General features: G+C 38.6%; 1 protein-coding gene across 1 annotated transcript in view; it reads right to left on the reverse strand.

Moving 5' to 3' along the window:
• The window catches only part of INF2 (inverted formin 2), a 74,185-nt gene that overhangs the window by 40,218 nt on the left and 12,139 nt on the right, over nucleotides 1-21,828 (reverse strand). The gene's annotated exons all lie outside the window — the stretch shown is intronic.

Below are 21,828 nucleotides of genomic sequence, written 5' to 3' on the forward strand. Positions count from 1 at the left end.
AAGACTTGTGGACTTCAACTCCCAGAATTCCCCAGCCAGCATGCCTGGCTGGGGAATTCTGGGAGTTGAAGTCCACAAGTCTTAAAGTTCTCAAGTTTGGACACCCCTGCTCTAACCGTATGGTCACTAAAAGTCAATACTGACATGATGTCAGTCAATCAGCCAAATCAATCATATTAAATTAAACGAAGAACAGACTAGCTACCACATCTGATTTTCAAAATCCAGATAGCAGTAAATAGATGTCACAACGCTTTGTGGCCATCTAAAAGCAGTCTAGATTTTTTTTTTATAAAAGGATAGATAATCTCAAATTATTGGAGAGGATCAACCAGGAGGACATAAGCATTTTAGAGGTAGTCACTATTTAAAAAAAAACTGATTCAACTTTGCAAGGTTTTGTAGGAGTTCCATCAAAACTCACTCTCGACTTTGCTCCTTGCTTTGTTTGGGCAGGAAGACTATGGGTGTTCCCAGGCAAAGTGGGAGTGAATTTTGACAGAGTTCACACTTTGCCTGGGCAAGTCCTGGTAGGTGGCTGCAGAACTGTGAAAAAATACACACACATACGCACACAGACCAACATTTAATAATTAAGTAGTACATTTATTTATTGCCCAATCCTGACCCCAATAAAAAAATGTTTTATACATTACACACAAACTCATATATTATTTATGGAGTCACAGCACTGCAAAGCTGGACAAATCCTCCCCTGAAGGATTGTGTAAAACTATTAATAAATAATAATAATAATACAGACAGAGAAGAATCAGTGGGTAGAATTAATACCCTTAATCCTTCTCTGCCCATTGGTTTAGAACTTCCAATGTAAATAATTTCTCCACAATTGAGCTGAAAGTGCAAAAGTAAAATGAACCGGGAAAGATGGGGTTAAACAATCTTAGTGTCATTTGCAGAGGAATTCAATCGGCGGAGAAAGGGATGAAAATACCCCTTACAGCTGATTCTTCCTGTGGCCTGATTGGTGCAAATACATATACCTTGATATCGACCTAGGTATTTGCGGGATTGCATCCTGCCCCATACATCCCTGCGGCCGATTCGCTCTCACAGGGAGGGACTCCTCCGGGTGCCGTCCACTAGGCAGTGCCAGCGGGCGACGCCCAGGAGTAGGGCCTTCTCTGTGATGGGCCCGACCCTCTGGAATGACCTCCCCCCCGATATTAGAATAACCACTGATCTCCGCTCCTTCCGTAAGAAGCTTAAGACCCACCTGTTCAACTTAGCTGGCCTGGCCTAACTGTAGTTTTGTGTCCCTCTAGCCTGTATTTTAAATTTTTAGGGGTAGGTTTTTTAGGTTGTTTTAATTTTTAATCATACTGTACAGCCTATTATTTAATCTGATTTTACGGGTATCTAAAAATATTTAATTTTGTATACTGTTTTTATTGTGTGGTCTGTACACCGCCCCGAGTCCCTTCGGGGAGAGGGGGCGGTCTATAAATTAAATTAAATTAAATTAACCCCTAGTCTGAGAGCTCAAATTCTTTGAAGTAAAGCTAAAAGGCAAGCAGTAATATTCAAGCAAATTCATTTAAATTGCAACATATGTCCCAAAGTTACTCATTTGTAAAGCAGAATAAGATCCTGCAGTTCTTCTGTTGGTGGATATATTACATTTTTCTAGCCATCAATATTGCAAAACAGTATTTTTGCTTCCATCAGAATTTTGTCCAATTCTCTGACAATTCCATCTAAAACATTGCTTTGTCTTCTTAGTACTGCAGTGACTGTCACATCCCTTGTAAGAAGCATGTTGCTCAATTTTGTGTAAGTAACACAGTTAAGGAAGAGAACATTAAAGGAAAGTACCGTTGGTGGGTGGAGAAGAGAGAAATTTGAAGATTACCAATGTTTTTCTAACGTGACTCTGCGCTTCCAGCTTGCACCCGTTGTTTCTAGAACAAAGGGTCACAGGGCATGCTTAGCCATTTCTGATCATAGGAACTGTGAGATTACCATCTGAGAACCTTTTCCCTTAAAGCAAGCCCCACTGAGATCAATGAGATTTACTTCTGAGTAGACAAGCCAGTGAATCAATAGTGAATCAAATGTCTGCTTACAGCAACTGAAATTTCTCAGGAAGTTTTGTACTACCCTAACCAATATTTCACACATCAAGCTAAACCAATGAATTGTTTCTTTTGGGGTTTCACAGGATGTGAATCCATCTACTGTGGCATGTAAACTATGATTTACGAGAGACCATAATTGGCCTTTAATGGTGCCTTATGGATTGTAATCCCAAAAGGAGGCAGGGCAGGTGGGGAGAACTAATTCTAGTTTTATGTAATTGTGCTTTTATTCAGTGACTTGTTAAACAAGCTGTGCCCTAGGACAGTTTTTAATTCGGAATGCATGTTTGTATTTGTAAAAATATAATTATTACTTATACGTCCTGACTGAGGCTACAGAGTATAGTAGACATGCTGAGGGTTAGTTCTGAAAAAAGGTGAATAAAGTTACTTCTCCTTTCTAACCTTCAATCTCAACTTTCCACTTCTGGAAAGTTCAATGAACTATTTAAAAACATAAAAGCTTTCTAAAAATACACTACAGGGAGTTGGAATTAACATTACTTTATTTTCCTTTATCTTTTAAAAATAAAATGTTACATTTATTCTTTCTCAGTACCAATCTATCCCCTGGGAATTGGCTGTTGTGCTGAGTCTTTGATGACTTATAGCTGTCCTAATTCATATTTAGTAATGGTGAAATAATGAAATTTGCTCAGGCAGATGTCAAAATAAAATGAAGAGAAGATTTGACATCCGAAAGATATACATCTCGGTAGTACACAACAGCAAGACTTACACAGTATGTGTGTTTGTGTGTGTGTATAGAAAGATTTAGTATTGCTCACAATGGAAGAGTGGATGGTGCAGAAGATGGAGCTTGTGGAAATGGCAAAATCGACTTACTTGATTAAATAAAACACACTGATTAATTGTAATTCTGATTGGAAACCCTTTCTGTACTTTTTGTGCGAAACAGAAAAAAAATTATGATTATATGGCCTTGATTAGAAAAAATAGTAGATAATGGGGGGGAAATGGAAGTTACATTGTAACCATAAAGTAAGATGTCAGTTTAAATTTATAGTTATAACTATTTTAAAGAAATATGGTAAGCCATTATTTTATTTTACTTATTCCCCTTTGCTTTCTTCATTCTTTTTCTTTCTCTCATCTTAATTATCAGTTCTTGTTAGTTTTTATCTTTCTTGTTTAAAAGAATTAATAAAGTTATCTTTAAAAAAATATAAAGCAGAGCATACCTGGAGTAGTATGAACTGCACACATGTTAATTAATTAATGAATTTATTATATTTGTTAACCACACCAATGGTGTAACTTTTGTTGATGTACAGAGAAGTAAGAACAACAACAACAACAAAAAACCCACCACCACCACTGTAAAATAAGCTATACAGGATATGAAACCAATAGCTAAACATGGGATGAATACCAGATTAATATGAGAAGGGGAAGTGCTGTTTAGGTATCCAGAGGAAGCATGTTCCTCCAAGGAAACTTCTGGCCCAATATCCAGAAACCTCAAAGAGGAACACATTCTTAGCAAACCTTCTTGAGATGATTGGATGAATGAAGTTGATTTTGACTCATCAAGGAATGGCACTAAAATTACTAGGATGGGAGGAAGTCTCATGAGTATCATCTCTGTTTTCCACCCTGCTACTTCTGTTCATCCCAATTTCATTTTTCAACTTTATTCTCAACAAGCATAGGTTTTTATTATGTATTTTCTCATGTAAGTAAGGGTGCCATATACATTTCTGTTTTTATGTACAAAGAGTGCTGAGGAATGGGTGGAGGGCAGAAATCCAGGTATTCTGGAGGAAATCTGGGAATTCTGAATCATTTGGGAAATCTTTATAAACTAAAATTGTATGCACATTTACCTAGCAAAGTTTCAAGACCAAATTCCTATTGAACAATGAAATTCACTTTGTGTAGGTAAATTTTGATTGCTGCACACTCTGATACAAACCACCATAACCAACGTGGGCATCCTTTACAAATTCACTCTCCAACTTTCCAGATTCCCAGCCAGAATTATTGCAAATTCTGGAACTGGGTCACAGATCTAGGTAGGCAGTTAAACTGGAGAAAGCTAGCCTGGCCTACTCACATGATTTTTGTAAGAGAAAATGGTGCAAAGAAAAAAAAAGTTGTATTGAATTCTTTGCTGAAGAGGCTGAATAAAATTGAAAATACCCAGCAACCACACACACACACACACACACACACACACACACACTTTTTGTTATGGAATGATTTTGGTAACAGCCCAGTTATTAAGCTATCCTATTGGCTGAAAGAAGGGAAAAAATAGACAGCAGTGTTCCAAAAGGGGAACAGTGAATAAGCTTTTTATGAGCAGAGTGTCCAAGAAAAAGAAACACTAAACTGTTTAGAGCTAACAGACTTTGAGATGAATGACTATTTCAAGCAGGATGGCTCTATCAAACTTCTGAGGGGTCAAAATTTCCAAGAAATTTTGAGAATTGCCCTTTTCCCTTATTTCTCAAGATCCTTTCTAGATCCTCAATAAATTGGGGGAGGGACAAACAAACACCTTATTTCACCTGAAGGCTGCAAAACATTTTATTGAGCAAACAGATATACACCTTTTTTCCCCTTTTGACACACCCAGAACTACAACAGTGCAATAAAATGATCTTTTCATACATTCCAATTTCCTGAGTGATAATAGGGTTTCAAAGGAACTTTACAGGTCTGATTTCCTTAGAAAAAGATACTTGGCCATAAACAGCTTATTTTGCATGTATGCATGCACACATGATTTCTATATTCTTTGACACTTTTGATTCCAGCTGTCTCTAAAACAGTAAAATTGACTACATGTTAAATAGCCCCTGGATCTCAGTATGATGTTTTATGAGACCAGTCTAGACTGAACAATGAGACTTCTTGATTCCTGCAGAAAAATCAGAAGGTAGTGCCAGACAGCAAACTTTGCTATTAAAGATTGCTTACCTGTTGGGAGATGTCTACAATTATAATATATAGTAAATAAGTCAGGGTTTATTACTGATCTAAGATTAAGAATTAAGATCCTTTCAAAACTATTGTAATAAATAAATAATTGTAATGTAATAAAGCAATAACAATAACGAAGTCTGTAGTGATTACATATAGAGAAATGGTGATGGCCTCAGATGGAATCATGTTTGAACCGTCCTCGCTGAAAGAAATGAAACCTAATAAACTTAGAAATAAACTAGTAAGTTTTTCCAGCCACTGGCTCCTTTCTCTGTAATAATATTTCCTCCAGGTGTTCAAATGTCTCTTTCCTTTCTGACTTTCACAAAGTCAGGGTTGTGTTTGACCTTGGGGGCCAAATGGGCATGACCGGGGTGGGTGTGGCCAGGGTGGGTGTGGTCAGTTTGATGTCACAGCTCGGCTGTCACAGCTGAAAATGGATCCCAGGAGGGCCACACATGGCCCTCGTGAGCTCCATTTTCACTGGCAGAGGCACTGTGGGCCTGTTCTTCACTGTTTCCAGGGCCAGATCTAAACACCCCGTGGGCTGGATGCAGCCTATGGGCCTTGAGTTTGAACAGCCCTGCTCTAAAGTCTTGGATATTCCCTTTAATCTAGGACAGGGCTGTCAAATTCCCGGACAATGGGCCAGATGTGCCATGCCCTCGTCTGGTTTAGCGAAGGGGGAAAAAGTCCCAATATGTCACGTGATGATGTCAGTTTGACACCCTAGGAGTGATCTAGGAGAAAAAGTTGTTTGGGATTATTCTTCTGGATGATGAAAAGGATCTTTTAGTTTTGAATGTTTTGATTCCTGGTTATGTATGTTTTTTTTATAATACACAGGGATCTCAACACTTGAGACATAAAAGAAAACTTTAGAAATAATGAAAAATTTAAGGTGCAAGATTTGGTTCCGTCTTGTCTGTACCATCATTTCCTCACTCTGACCTCTGATTCTTCCAAAAACATTAAATCCTTATCCACCAAAAAATCTCCACCCTTGGAATACAGAAATTAAGTACAGTAACCTTGGAAAAAAAACTTATTGATTGATAAGATCCTTTGATATTTATATCATCAGCTAGACAGCATGCTAATCCTATGTAGGGAAACTCAATTCATTCTGTTACCTAACTTTGCAGCAATCCTCTTTGAAAGCTTGTAAGATATCATAATAAAAAGAGAGAAACAATATGAAGCTAACAGGAAAAGTTTAGGATCTATTCTTGATTTTAATGTGAGAACTTTGTTCCTGGTCAAAGTACATGCTACAACATTCCCCAGAATCCTTTTTCAGCAGTGATTCCCCAGAAGGCTATTCATGTCAAAAATATTCTCTGAAGACGGAAAAAGATAAGGAAAGTTAAGATATTAGCAAATTGCTTGTTCAACAGGTGTGACTGCTCATACGTAAAGTAGAGTCAGAGGAACATTCTTTGGGGTGGGGAATGTACGATCCTAGGAGACATCAAAGCTGGGTAATACAGCTGAAAGAATGCCAAGATTTATTTATTTTTAATAACATGGCAGGATTATGTTTAACTATTTGGGTTGTGTGCCACTTAATATGTGTAATATGGGTAGGATTAAATAGGTTGTGTTTCAGAAAAAGCAAGACTATTTGTTGAGAATATGCAGAAGTGATTGCTAGCAACTGTTAAAGGACAATTAAACTGTGGACTCCATTTTCTTCTGACTCATCAGGAATAAAATGTTTCCAAGATGAAATTTGGTTAATTAAAGAAGAAGTCTACTTACACAAGTAATATCTGGGTAGCCAAATTCTGTCTGTCATTAATCCAAATGTAAGCAATCAATACTTGTTGATTACTAAATGTTGGGATGCTAAACAGTTTAAGAGCATGTATTGCTAAAAAACAACAATCCCAAACCAAACAAATAACAGGTATCGGTGCTTCCCTATAACTGCTTTACAAATTATACCTTTGTGTAAGTATTGTACATTTTTTTCTTAAAATAGCTTCAACGTCCTCAAATCAGTACAGTTCTCCCTTTTTATATGGTACATTTTTTTCCTTTGAGTCAAGAAAAGTTTCTTTTAAACAAGTTTGAAAATAAATTGTATTTTCTTGCTCATTTAATATGCACACATGGGATTAATATATAAAAGGAAGCCAGTTTCCTCTCTAACTTGAAATAAAGTCATTACATTAAGAACTTCCTTCCCATCTCTATCTAATGACCTCAATAGAAAATATTCTTTGGGGAAAAAATTCCAGTGAAGGTCAAGTCTGCTCCATGGTGGCGTAGTGATTAGAATGCAGTATTTGCAGGCTAACTCTGCCACTGCCAACAGTTCGATCCTGACCGGCTGAAGGTTGAAATGTGAACCCAGATTGCTGAGAACAATATGCTGACACTGTAAATTGCTGTAGAGCACTGTGGAGTGACATATAAGTTTAAGTGATATTACTATTGCTGTGCATTGCAAAGCCATACAAACATCAATTTATTTCACCTTGCTCATTTTTATTGATTTATTAATTTTTTATATTACCAATCTCCCCTATAAAGTGACTCTCTGAGTCATATAAGACTCTTAAAAATTCTACTAGTGCAGATTATGGCAGTACTTAACCAATCATGGTTAATTATAGAGGGCTAAGCAAATTATCCTTGGTTAGTATTTGGATGGGAAACTGACTTGGAATTTCAGATCTTTGGCTAGCCCAGTGTTTCTCAATCTCCACAACTTAAAGATGTGTTGATTTCATACAGGCTGGCCAGTGGTGGGTTTCCATCTTTTTTACTACCGGTTTGTGTGTGTGACACATGCGCAGAAGCATCCGGCCGGGTGGACGGAGCTTCCCGCCGCCACTACTACTGGTTCGCCTGATTCAGGCCGAACCGGGAGCAACCCACCTCTGATGTTGGCTGGGAAATTCTGGGACTTGAAGTTCACACATCTTAAAGTTGCAGAGATGGACAAATGCTGGGCTACACTAAGAAGTAAATCAACAACATGGAAGATGGAAAGAGCAAATCACTTCCTCTATGCTGCCAATTAAACAGCAGGGAACCAGTCACCAGGAGTTCCTAATTTGTACACTGTATCACCACTGCCACCACCAATGCTTGTGTATGGCTTTTCCTCGTGCTGCAACATGGTCATACAAGACCTCTGAAAAATGCACCATTAGTATCGAATACATTAATAGCCTATTTATTTTCCAGTGTTTTCCTTATGCTGTCAAAATAACATATACAGTGTTTGTGGCAGTGGGAAGATTTCAGTCAGACTTCCTGAGTCCATCTTTCAGTTACAACTAACAAACTGCCCAGGAGGAATCAAATCATTAAAATACAAAATCAAATCTTGATTACAGAGCAGACTCAATTATTAAAATAATAAATGGAATTGAGGCACGGTCGTGTAAGGCACAGTACTGTTAAAATTAACTCTCCCTTCTCACAATAGGCCTCTGGTTATTTAAATCCATCTACCCTCAACTTTGAAAAGGTGGTTTGTACACATTTTCACGGCAACTGGCCACAAAAACAAGATTAACAGGGAAATGGTTATAAATAAATGGGCTGTGCATAATAGGCCATTAGTAGATAATAAGCACCTTGCACACAATTGAAAGAAAAATAGCAGTATATTGATTAACTGGTCTTTGCCTTGTAGAAATGTCAGTACAATGTTGAATTGCTGGATATTCTTGGAAGAAAAATAAAGTAAGTTGGATGCCTTTTTTCTTGCTTATGTTTCAACAGCTAGACTAAAGAGTATTTCTTAATCATAAGACATTATAGTTTATTTTTTTCCCTTCTTCTTTAATATTAGAACTGCTCCAACATTTGGAACAATTTCTGGGGAATTGAGAGACTGAAAGCTATTAGTGGTGTATGACTGGGTAACATTAGAATAGAGGTCTGCAATATTTGGGAGGGAAGGCTGCAGTCCATTGGGAACTGGGCCACACAAGTGGTGGTGGAACATGTGCACAAGGAGATGCCTTTGCACAAGTAGAGCGCATGAAACCATCCCCTCTCGCCCTCCCACCGCCGCCAGTCCGTAAAGCCAGAAAGGTTGGGAACCGCTGCACTAGAAAAATAATTTAATTCTAGTGATAAAATTGCAAGATTAAAATAAATTTACAAAGGGCAAAAAAATGGTTAGATTTAAAAAATGTCAATATTCTTAAATGGGCTCCTGTGAAAGATAACATCAGATATCTCATGACTAGCACTAAAGACTATAGTTTCTACGACACAAAGGCTCAGATAAGTATGAGAGAAGTGAGAGAAGTTCTCCAAGGATGGACTCCAGCATAAGTCCAAAAATTTGGAAGAATAAACATCTGTTCCAAGTGACTGACTCAGATTGGATCCTGCAACATTATCCTGGGACATGTATATTTGGCTTCATTTGTCAGATAAGTAATTTTTTATAGCAAAACTATGAAATCACTATTCCAGAGACTGCTGTGTATCAAATGCTAGCTCTATTTATAACAATAAGTGTTCCCATTTTGGTGCCTCTTCCACCTGTTCTATATAAAAGGGATAAAGGGAAACTCTTTTGGAAAGGAGACACAGTTTCTATTTGCCCTTTATTTTGTTAACAGATTTATCTAGTGTCAAATTGTTTATATTTGACAGCATGAGAAGTTTCAGACAGTGAGAAAACTTTCAATTTAGTGACATCACTAAACTGTAATGAAACTTGGTGATATCACTAAATTTATCCACATTCATTTTATTTCACTTTGCTATTATGTCATATGCTATAATGATATCTCCCGCCTGAAAAAATTGCTGAACTCTGCAATGTTATCCCTATTTGCAACAGGTGGCCCTCGACTTACAACAGGTGGCCCTCGACTTACAACAGTTCATTTAGTGACCATTTGAAGTTAGCACAGCACTGGAAAAAGTAACTTATGACCATTTTTACAGTTATGACCATTGCAGCATCCCCATAGTCATATGATCCAAATTCAGATGCTTGGCAACTGACTCATATTTACAACAGTCACAATATCTTGAGGTCCTGTGATTTCCTTTTGCAATCTTCTGATAAGCAAAGTCAGTGGGGAAGCAAAATTCACTTAAGAGCCATGTTTCTAACTTAACAGCTACAATGTTCATTTAACAACTCTGGCAACGAAGGTTGTAAAATAGGGGGAAACTCACTTAACAAATGTCTTGCTTAGCAATATAAATTTTGGGCTCAATTGTGGTTGTGAGTTGAAGAGCTGTACTGCTTTCGGGAAAATCCTGACTGTAAAAGACTCTCAGTTAGGTTTGCAAAGGAACCTGGTCCTTTGAGCATAAGGATTGCCAGTGATGAAACATTTTAGAGGAAAAAGGAATTAGGAACTTGCACATTAACCAGCTACACTGTATGAATTTGCCATAGGGAGAGAAGGTCAATCAACTACTAAAAAATAGCTTGCTTTTCAGTTGAAAAAACAACCAATTATTAACTTATTATTAATTTATATTTTGCTCTGCTTTGTGCCTCAGATAGGAGTAGGACTCCCAGTCTCCTGGTTTTAAGTATGAAGCCTTAACCTTTGCATATCAAACTGGCTCCCTACATTGCCTTAATAGTTTGTTAAAAACACTTAAAGAAGCAATAAAAATAAAAGTAACAGTACAAGGAGGGGAAAAGCTTAATTAATGGAACACTAACTGATTAGATACAATATCAAGAAACAGAAAAGAAGAATAAATGACCAAAGTCTGAAATTGGAAATGACATTATCTCCCAACAGGGGACCAGCTCCTTTAAATTTGTCAATGAGCAACTGACATGATCAAGTCTAAAGACCAGTGGTGGGATTCAGCCAGTTTGCACCACTTCAGGAAAACCGGTTGTTAAGTTTCTGAGCAGTTTGGTTAACTGGCTGTTGGAAGAAATCATTAGGGCAGAGAACCAGTTGTTAAATTATTTGAATCCCACCACTGCTAAAGACAGTGAATGATTTAGAATGGTTAAAACAAAAAGGGCCAGCAATGAACTGCCGTAGAACTTCTCATAGCTGGAGAGGCGTATGAAATAGCCATTTTAATGTAAGCATTTATGTTCATGGTTTTTGGTCTAATGATGCCTCATTAAGATGAAGTAGACAATTTCAATGTAAATAAGGCTCCTGCATGATTTGATGGGTTAAGTGTCATCAAGTCATTGTCAACTCATAGGGATACATTTTCTCCATAACAACCTGTCTCTAACCTCACCTTTCAGATCTTCCAATGATGCCTCCATGATTGGGAAACTCAGTGCACGATCGTCATTGAACAGGGAAGAAAAGGGTGTTAATATTTGTTGAGTAGTGACTGTAATAGTAATTAAATGCTCACTATATCTTCACTGTGCTGGAGAGGGTGTGGGCATCATACTAAGTCTGATATAACACTATACATAACTCTTATATAATGACGAAGGGATTCACTCAGGGGAATCAGGGTATTCTCTATTTTAAGGCATCCCATACTCTTAGCTTGCATGGGAACCAGAAATGAATCACACGGGTGTTTAATATTAATATATGCAATGGCATAGAATTGATTGGTATGGCTCTATGTCCGCTACCTAAGCTTTTCTTCTGATTTCCTGGGGCTCTTCTATATTGTATGATCCAACATGTTCTCCTATGAGTTATGACTCACAGATGGCATGTTTATTCTTCATAGGAGTGCCAGATGGGTGGATGCTATGGTAATGGGTTTTTTTCATTATCTGAAATGAGATAAAGCTGCATTTCCATTCGTTTGCTCCATATCTAAGAGCCACATTAGAAAATATTGTCCTCCAAAAGGAGAAAGGAAGTCTCCTACCAAAAGGCTCATTACAACAGATGGCAAGGAACATTCTGATTAATTAATACCTTATAACTATTTGTCCAAGACATCATTTTGTGAATGGACAAATGTCTCCCCAGCAGCTATTTTGTGAAGGCACCCATTTCCCCAATTTTTCATCTTTTCAAATGTATCCGTTAGACCCTGTGAAAATGGCAAAGCCAACCAATTAGGTCATGGAAATTGATGTAAGCATTTATATGGACTTCTTGCTGAAAGAAGAAAAGACTGAACTGATGATTTATGGGTTTGGGGATTAAAAAGGGTAAAAGAGGGATGGGAAAGAGTCAGGTTGGAAGCACTGATAAAGAGTGGAAGTAAAAAGTTTGCATTTTCTTTCTTTAGTTTCACTTGTTTTTCCCTTTTTTGAATCTTTTTCTTCCTTTTCCTTTTTATTCACTTATTAAATTGTAAAATTCTAATAAAAATAGCAACAGTGATAGCTGAAAGTTGAAATAGGAAGATATTGTTGAGGGCCAAAGGAAGTGGAGGCAGAGCGAATAACTAGGATCCTATAAACTCCATTATAGAATTCTTTAATTGGGAAACCAACTCTACCAAAAACTCAGGATACATGAGTTGTCTAAATCTCAGTGGGAAAGAGAATATATAGTATATTTGAATAATGCTTCTTTTTCTTTTTAAAAAAATTAAGGTAACCCAAAGTTTGGGAGGAAAAAAAGGCTTACATTCATTCTCCAGCTGAAATCTGTTCAATAGTTCCCACCATCCTTATTTTGTTTCTTAGCTAGGAGGATATGTACAGTCTGTACTCAGCACTCCTGTCCTTTTTAATATCAGTGTTTATCCGGATCCCGGAAACATTGCTGAGGCCTTCTGTTTTACTGCAAGACTTAAAGGACACACGAACAGCTCTGCTGAATCCAATCAACTGTCCACTGAATCAAACATTCTCTTACTGCCATTGCCAGCAAAATGTTTCTTCAAAGACCACAAATGTTCTACCTCCCATCATCGTTCTATAAAAGTGGATGCATATTTAATTTAGAGATTTACAACCTGCTTTTTAGTATAATCATTCCAAAGTTGGCTTATAAAGGTGACAAACACTAATACTCCCTTGTGTTCAGGCATACACACAGAGCATTACTTTTCTAGCTATTTAGATCTATTAATAGGCATTAAAATATCCATTAAAAAAATTCTGCTGTCACAGAATTCCACATCTGGAACTTGTTAAACCACTTTTTTCCAGGTTTTTTTTTAAAATCACCAGCCACAGATGTTTGAGAGTATTCACATGGTGTGTACATTGATCTACAAACCAGCCAACCAATCTTAGCCTTGCATGTTGTGCAAACCTTCTGTGTCAGAAACCCAGAAACTGGATTAATGATTATGGTAAAACTATCCATAGATAAGAGTTTCCTACAAATACAGCAAATGAGAGGGCTCTCAGTCAAAAACCACTACAAAGTGGAGAAAGGAGCTGACGTCACAACGATACAGACGTGCGATCTCGGAGCTCAAAGATCGCAGCCGATACCGCTGGGTGGTCCATCTGGACCTAAACCGTCCCAAAGAGATGGTGACAGGAAAGAGTATGTCTTGCTGATCTCAGGGACATCGCAAAGTCCCTGGTTGATCCAAGAGAATCTCTTCTAGCCGGCGATAGAAGCGCAGCCCCAAGCTGCTGAAGTCGGGACAGCTCCACAACCGGAGGAAAGCGGAAAGAGAAAGTGTGTCCATCTGGTGAGGAAATTTTATTTTTACAAAAGAGTTTTTTTAAATGCTTGGGGGAAAAATCATTGGGATTTAAAATAGTAGCATAACTTTCATTTCATCCTTTTCATTACTCTGAGAGGAGCCATTTACTTGCCAAATGGAGGAAAAAATTGCTGATTTATTATCCTGTCGGCCAACTGTGCTGTAGCAGAGAGTTCAACCGGATGTTGGTGTTAATTTATATGTTCAGATCAGTCATGCTGTTTCTGCCAAAAACAAGCAAGTGCTTGTTATACAGAAAAAGATTCACTAGGAGATTTCTGGTGTGCCTCTTGTACTTACATAAAGTGACACTTCAGTAATAATATCTCCTGTATCTCATTCTCCATCTCAAAATGACGTGGAAAAAATACTGGAGTTGTGTTCAGCTTGATCCGGGGTATCAAACTCTCGTTGTCACGAGGGCATCACATGACGTATCTGGATTTCCCCCCTTCACTAAACTGGGCAGGAACAGGGGCAAGACATGACATATAGGGTTTCCTGCCTAGGCAGGGGGTTGGACTAGAAGGCCTCCAAGGTCCCTTCCAACTCTACTACTGTATTGTATTGTATTGTATTGTATTGTATTGTATTGTATTGTATTGTATTGTATTGTATTGTATATCTGGCCTGCGGGCCGTGAGTTTGATCCCCCCCCCCCGAGCTTGATTATAATTTTCCTATGGCTTGTTGAATATTGTTTCTGCTTCTTTCATGGATTCAGATCTAACAGCTCATTTTCACTGAGAATAAACAGTCTCAATGCACTTAGAATTTCCCCTGAAATATGCTTACCCTGGACCAAATGATCTACTCTGCTAATCAGAGCTGGTCCAAGATATTTTGCTGATGGGGCAGAACAGTAAATGGCATCTCAAGTGTTTTGGCACCTTAGGCAGAAGAACCTTCATTCGTTCCTCCCTGGCATTAAAAATATGATAATGATGATTGGTGATAATAACAATTACAGACAGATGTCCCATTTTATTTTAACACCCTGAATTATTTGTAAAACCAATAAAGGTGGGATATAAATAAATAATACATGAAGAAATTAAAATGTCATGCTAAAAATCCTTTCTCTAAAGTACCTCTGCAGAAAGTAGGTGAAACCAAACATCAAGATGGCATCCATCTTGTGTGATTGAAGCCCTACCCCTTTTTAAGTAGGCTAAAGATTCATATAAAAAAGGGGTATGTTGCACCCACCATTTTGATTATTTTGAACTGTCCAGTAGACACTCCTGCCTGCCTCCACAGTGCTCAATGGCCACATGTGCAGTGGAGAATTCTGAGGCAAACAAAACTCATCTTTATGAGAAAGACTTCTGTATGCATTCATCTCACTGGCTACCAAATGCCACAGTGAGATGTATTTTTATATACATTTGTGGGGGTCTAAATACTCATCTAAAGTATATTTGTGCCAAGTCTGAGAAGTATGAGGTACAGAAAAGTCACAAAACAGCTTATTTGCAACAGCTGCTCCAACCCAAGGCCCTTTAGATATGTAGGACTACAGTTGCTATCATCTTCAATTTTTATTGTTGGTTGCATGACTTCAGATGATGCAAACATAGTCTAGCAGACAATCTAGAAAGCACCATTCTAGAAAGCTAAATTGTAAGAAGTTAAAATGTTATGTTGATTTTTACCAGCAGATTACTTGAGCAAAGGGTTTGAATAAATTAATTGGTCTCTCTGCCCAAACGTTTAATGGGCAACTAAAGCTTCATCCTGGCTGACTGCTGTGCTCATTGATCTGGGAAATGAGTTGGCAAAAAACGATTTCTCCTTCTCCCTCTGGGGAGGAAAGGAAGACCAGAGAGCTATTTTTGTAGCCCAGCTTACGCAATATTCTATTATATGGATTTCACATCAGTAACAGCAATTTATGTTCAGGTGATTTGGAAGGTATAAATCCTAAATCCTCCAATAAAATGAGCCTCTGAGCTTAGTCTCAGAATGAAAAAAAAAAGACCATTGCATAATACGTTGTCTATGAACAATAACAAAGGACATACTAGAAAGAATGCTGATACTGCAAATTCCAAAGCACAACAAGCCATTGGAACCCAATGATTTTCACAATAATTTGTGGAATTTTTCCTAATAATTTGTGGAATTCGTCAAGCAGATATTACTGTTGATATAAATCAGTTGGACTCTTGCATTCAACGGGATTAGGGTGCATTCAATACATGTAGACAGAAATAACAGTAATTCAATAGGTGCATAGAAGCTGCCTTCTATCAAATCAGCTTATCAATTGAGGTCTGAGTCAGTATTATCTACATTAACTTTCCACAATCTGTTAGTCTCGACATGTCACTCCAGAGTTCTCTATGAGGGAGATGGGAGGTCTCTAAATGTGTTATAAATAAATAAGCAAGCACTGAATTATAGTACATGGCTATTAGCTGGTCCACCATACTTGGCAGGCACCAGGTTGGCATCAGCTTTCCAGGGTTTAATCTTTGGCAGTTTGCAAATGACAAGGCTTTCTGAATGCTGGATGATACCCTTTCTGGTCCTGCTGCAACTACACACAATTCAAGAGATGTCTATGGAGATTATCAATCATCCAGGTCATGGTTGTCCCAAAGGTGCTTTTTCAAGAGGCAACTAGACTTTCTGGTTTTTCTTTGAAGACATTTCGTTTCTCATTCAAGAAACTTCTTCAACTCTGACTGGATGGTGGGGAATGGAGGGATTTATACTTCTTGCAGACAGCTGGTCATTTGCATTCTTTTAGCGAGTCATTAAGGTCAGCTGGAGATTTACCTGTGTCATCAGGGTCACCTGAGTGATGCAAATGGGTATGGAGCCTTCTTGGAACTGTTGAAAGGACTGTGTTGTAGACTGGAGGTAGATGATGTAGACTTGAGATAGATGGATGAGAAGCGAAACATCTTCAAAGAAAAACCAGAAAGTTCAGTTGCCTCTGGAAAAAGCACCTTTGGGACAATGGAAGAAAGTTTTTCAGCTTTCTTTCTCTCAGTGATACAGCAAATCTTTTGCAAGGAGAAAATCCCCGGATCTATACTTGGCATCATTGATTGCTAAATGTTTTAAAGGATCAGGTAACAGGCTATTAGTAGAACCTTTCTCTGCCTGAGACCTAGGACACCTTCAGTGCCAGTCAGAGGAACTGATGTGGGTGGAATCAATGGATGATGTTCTCACCTGGGATAAGAAACTGTAAATAGTCTTCAAGGAGACAGTTTGAAATCGGAAGCCTAACAAGGTTCTTTAGGGCAATGGAAGTTATCCAAAGGAAAGGGAAACATAAACAATATTAGGCCCTGGGGGGGTTGTTTGGTTCCCCTTTGAACACAACTCCATCTAATTTCACACGTTTGAGTCACTACATAAATTGAAGCTTAACTATCCTTCAAAATGTGCTTTTTATCACGCAATAGACCATTTAAAAAAAGTACATATTTTAAAAAAAGAGGATAGAGAAGATTATTTGAAAAATAATGGACAAATATACCATATGCTAAGGGAAATTATAAAAAAACTTAAATGGCAAATAAATACGTATATTACAGGGAAAATTGATATTTGAATATTATCTTTCACATATTTTTTTCCAAACTAGTTTGGGAATCTGACCCACCAAGTGAAAAACTAGGAGACAGATTCACATTCTTCTTTCTTCTTTTGTTTTTGTCAAAATAAATTGCAGAACAAAGCACTTAGGAAGTACTCTGTCTTGATACTTGGAAATGCCACCCATTTCCAGCAGGTTTCTAATCCAAAGGCAGATGCTTAGCATTCCCCAGGGAAAAAAAAAGTTTAAAAGTACAGAAAGGAAACATGAATTGGGCATAGAACCAGCTCCTGCAGGGTGCTGAGCAACAAATGAACTGCACTTTGGAGTGATTGATGATGGAAGAAACATTAGCATTAGGAGGTGTTGTTGTGGGAGGTCAGCGTATAGCTAGCTGAAAGCACATTGAACCAAACCATTAGTTACTTGCATAATCTAGCCCACCTGTTTAGAGCATCTGAGATCAGTCTAGCTCAGTCTTTTTCACACTTGGCAACTAAGACATGTGAACTTCAACTCCCAGAATTCCCCAACCACCAAGCTGATAATCCTGGAAGGTTTAAGATGAAGTCCACACATCTTAAAGTTACCAAGTTTGAAAAAGACTGAACTAGACTGATCTCAGACGCTCTAAACAGGGTGGGCTTTAATTAAAGCTTAGATTGGGACCACTTGAGAATTGAAGGGCTGTTTGTAGACCTGAAAATTGATTAATTAGATTGGAAGCTAGACTGGTTAGACTGGAAAGGAGACTATTTGAGAACTGCAGGGCTGTTAGGCTGGAAAACTGTAAACACTCAAGAAAGAAGGCATTGCCAAATCATTTTTGTAATGTTAACAATCAAGTGCAAAGTCCGTCACAAAGAGTCAAACTTGACTTGAAGAAGTTCTTGCGTTCAACTCTTGGGATAAGATCAGGAACTTGGCCCTTTTCTCCTGATATTAATATATTTAGCCTATCATGCAGAATGCAAATGAACCCTTCCATTGAGTTGTCAAAAACTTTGCCTGCGATAGGCCCAGTGTTGTCCCACAGGGCTGTCCTGGGGAACGCGAGGGATCGTCCCATGCCACCCAGGCCCACCCTGGCCCACCCACCCAGTCAGTTTTGATGACCAGGCCACGCCCACCCCAGCCTCCCAAGGGCAAACAAAATCTTGATACCGCCCACAATGGGATCCAGTTTGACACCCTTGTTGTAATAGATGAAGCAAAACCAAAGCAATACAAGGAAGACAGAGGGGAAAGAAGGCAAACATATCCTTTCCTGGGCTGCTTCCCAGTGAGATAAGCATGTAAGAAGAGCTAAGAATAGGACTCCCAGCCAACATTCAGCACAGGAAAAAGAGATGCAACATTTATTAAAACATCGAATTGAAAACAAGCAGGGCATTTCCCACTATCAAGACAAACCAGAAACAGCTGGGCTAACTTAAAAATGGTTGTTATCTTAGCAGGCACAGAAGGAAGAGGATGCATGTTAAAATAAAAGGTGGTTGTTTTCAGAAGCACATCTTTAATTTCTACTGTAAAAGGGCTTCATCACTTAATAAATTGCTAAGTGGTGAGTTTTCCCCATCCTGTTTACATTTTACATTATTATTAACATAATACTCTTGTGATACTTGTAATGATGAGATGAAATACCTACTGTTAGCTACTTAAATGCTAACATGAAAAAAGAACATTTTTCTTCAGTCAGTAAGCAATAGAGTTGTGCAATGCTTTGGCTTCAAAGTGAAAAATCTGGTTCGGAGTACAATATGTACACAGCACTTGTCAGAAACATCTTAAAGGAATTCTGTATTTTTCTGTGCTTGTGTGAATTCCTTCTGCAGCTGCTGTGCAGTCCCAGGAAAAGATGTGTCCAGGTGAGCGTGAAATTCACTTCTTATATGCTGAGACAGAATGCCCTCCATATGAAGTAAATTAGAAAATTACTAGTAGAAGCCAATACCTAACCAACAGGATAGGTGTTGGGATTATGCAGGTTCTGGAAGATGAGCATTTGCAAGAGATAATTTCGAGATAGTTGATTGAAAACATTTCCCCCCAAAACAAAAGGTTGCCGATTTAATTGCTGAAAATTAAATAAAAACCCAGTTCACGGTTTTATCAAGGATAACACAAAAACCAGTATGGAACATTTTCTATACCTGTCTAGAAGTTAGCATGGTCAGCCTGCCTTTCCTGCACATTTAGCGCTCACCCCCTTCCTATCTTTGCTTTAACATGGATGCAGCCTGCCATTCATGGAGCAATGGTAAGAGCCATTGATCATATTTTGCATTCTAAGCCCAAGAACACAGGGCTTTCTAAGGTACATGCATTTTTAGAGTTGGATAAATTCATATTTATACTAGCTATGGTAATGGGTTTTTTTGTCTTTCATTTAGTACAGGTGGTCCTTGAGCTACACCTATAAAGGAGCCTGCTTTATGTTTGTAAGTTCATAAATCAGTCATGTGATCAACTCAATTTCCCATTTTTTTGGGGGGGGGTGAACCCATTGTTCTCTATGGTATAATTCTGCTGAGAACTCTAAGTAAGGGTTAGTTTTTGGCAAAATTGTTGTAAAATGCAATTATGTAAATGCAAGATGATGCAAAACAGCTGTAAATACAAGTGTCCAAAGTGTGGTCATCTGAGCACAGGGGGGGACACACTATTGGATTTACAGTTTCTAGGTCTTTTTCAGGTAGTTTGTAACTTCGAATGATCTTTAAGCGATTGGTCATGTTGAGGACCATCTGTAACATAATTAGGGCAGAATGCATGCATTTCAGAGGTGGGTTCCTACTGTCAGCCCAGTTCCGCAAGTAGGTAATAACTTGGCCAGCCTCGCCCCCAAATCGATTCTATCAGGGGTATCATAGGCGCCACCATCTTGTTTTTTTTCTTCTGCGCATGTGCAGAAGCATTTTTTACCTAGCGGGCATGCGTGAGTAGCATGTATCAAGCATGCATGTATGCGTGAAGCACGTGCATGCCCGAAGCGTGTCCTTGAGCAAACCGGCAATAGAAGAAGCCGTAACCCACCCCTGATGCATTTCTGGCTTTTTTGAATTTAGTGCTTCAGCTGTTTGGTATTTAAGATTTTTGTTTTCTACTATGCTGTAGAAATGAATTGCTATTATTGTTCTCTGAATCAACCCATAAACTTGCTTACGTTTTATTTACCCAGGGAAGAAAAAGGACGAAGTTGACCAATTGTGCTCTTTAACCATATCTGCGCTTCGAGTCAGCAGCAATCACTCCAACAGTTGCAATGACTGAATAGTGGGCGAACAAAGGCACACACATGCCCTGTTTTATTCCAGTTTCTATAGCAGGCTCTGTAAATCAGACACCCATCCACCCTCACTGGCATTTAGAAACAATTACTGAAAAACTCTGTTATACAAGAATAGGGGTTCCCCCCTCCCTTTTCCTAGGGAGAGTTTACCATTTTTGGGCCCTTAGTCAACAAATTTCCCCAATCCCTGCAAAAGTGCTCTTTGTTAACATTCCGATAGTGTAACATCCAGGCCAAACTAGAGCAACATTCAAATTCACAGTGGCTCTGCTAGGGAACAGAGCAACTAAATTCATTAAAAAAAAACTGAGAATGATTAATCTCAATGAAGCTAATCCTCTGATATAGTGCTTAATCCTTCAAACAAATCATCCACATTCTCTACACCAGGGGTGTCAAACTCAAGGCCAGGAGCTTGGATTCGGTCCCCGGGGATGCTTAGATCTGGCCCGCAGGCCACCCTGGAAATAGTGAAGGACTGGCCCGTGGTGCCTCTGCCAGCAAAAATGTAGCCTGGGAGGGCCACAGAGGGTTGTAAGAGGCCATCACAGCTGAAAATGGAGCTTGGGAACCCGTTTTCTGTGGCAGAGGGCTTGGGCCCCTACAGGCACTTCCAGCACCAGTGACGTTGAGCTGGCCATGCGCACCCTGGCCTCCCAGGTCAAAACCCTGATGCGGTCCTCAATGAAATTGAGTTTGACACCGCTGCTCTACACTTTCATTTCCACCAGCGGTGCTCTGAAATACTGCTAGTCAAGCGACATGCCACTTTGTTTTTAGATTTATTCATATAAGTCTTACAAACAAGGAATTATAGTTGTGCTTTTGTTTCAGAGAACAAGATCTCAAGATATTTGGAAGTCTTCAATATGAAATGTAGAGAATGTATACAAAGGCTGTTTGCCAAGGTAAGGGACCACTATGGAAGACAGAGGGACATATAGTGTAAGGATTCATCATCAAATACAATTGTAAGAGCCCTGGACAAAGCAGAAGATCAGCCTATGCAACCTTTGCAAGATGTTTCAAGTTTAAACATCTTAGCATTATTGCCATCAGGTCTCCAAGTAACATCCCCAACGAAATATTATGAAATATATTAACGAAACGTATCTCCCATGCTCCATATAATCCCCACTCCCATTTTCCCCACAGCATTAAATGTGGCAAGGCTGAAGGCCCAATGCAAAAGATGGTTTTGAGGCCTGACAATTGCCTTAATAGACAATAAATAAATGTATGGATTGATTAGGTTTCCAGGATGCCTAATTTCATTGCCACTCTGGTTGGTGTATAATATAAAACAATATATAAAATCCAGAATATAAAGAATATAAAACGAATGTCCAGAGAAAAACAGC

This window comes from Natrix helvetica, assembly GCF_964273705.1.
Source record: "Natrix helvetica genome assembly, chromosome: 1".
NCBI classification, from domain to species: domain Eukaryota; kingdom Metazoa; phylum Chordata; class Lepidosauria; order Squamata; family Natricidae; genus Natrix; species Natrix helvetica.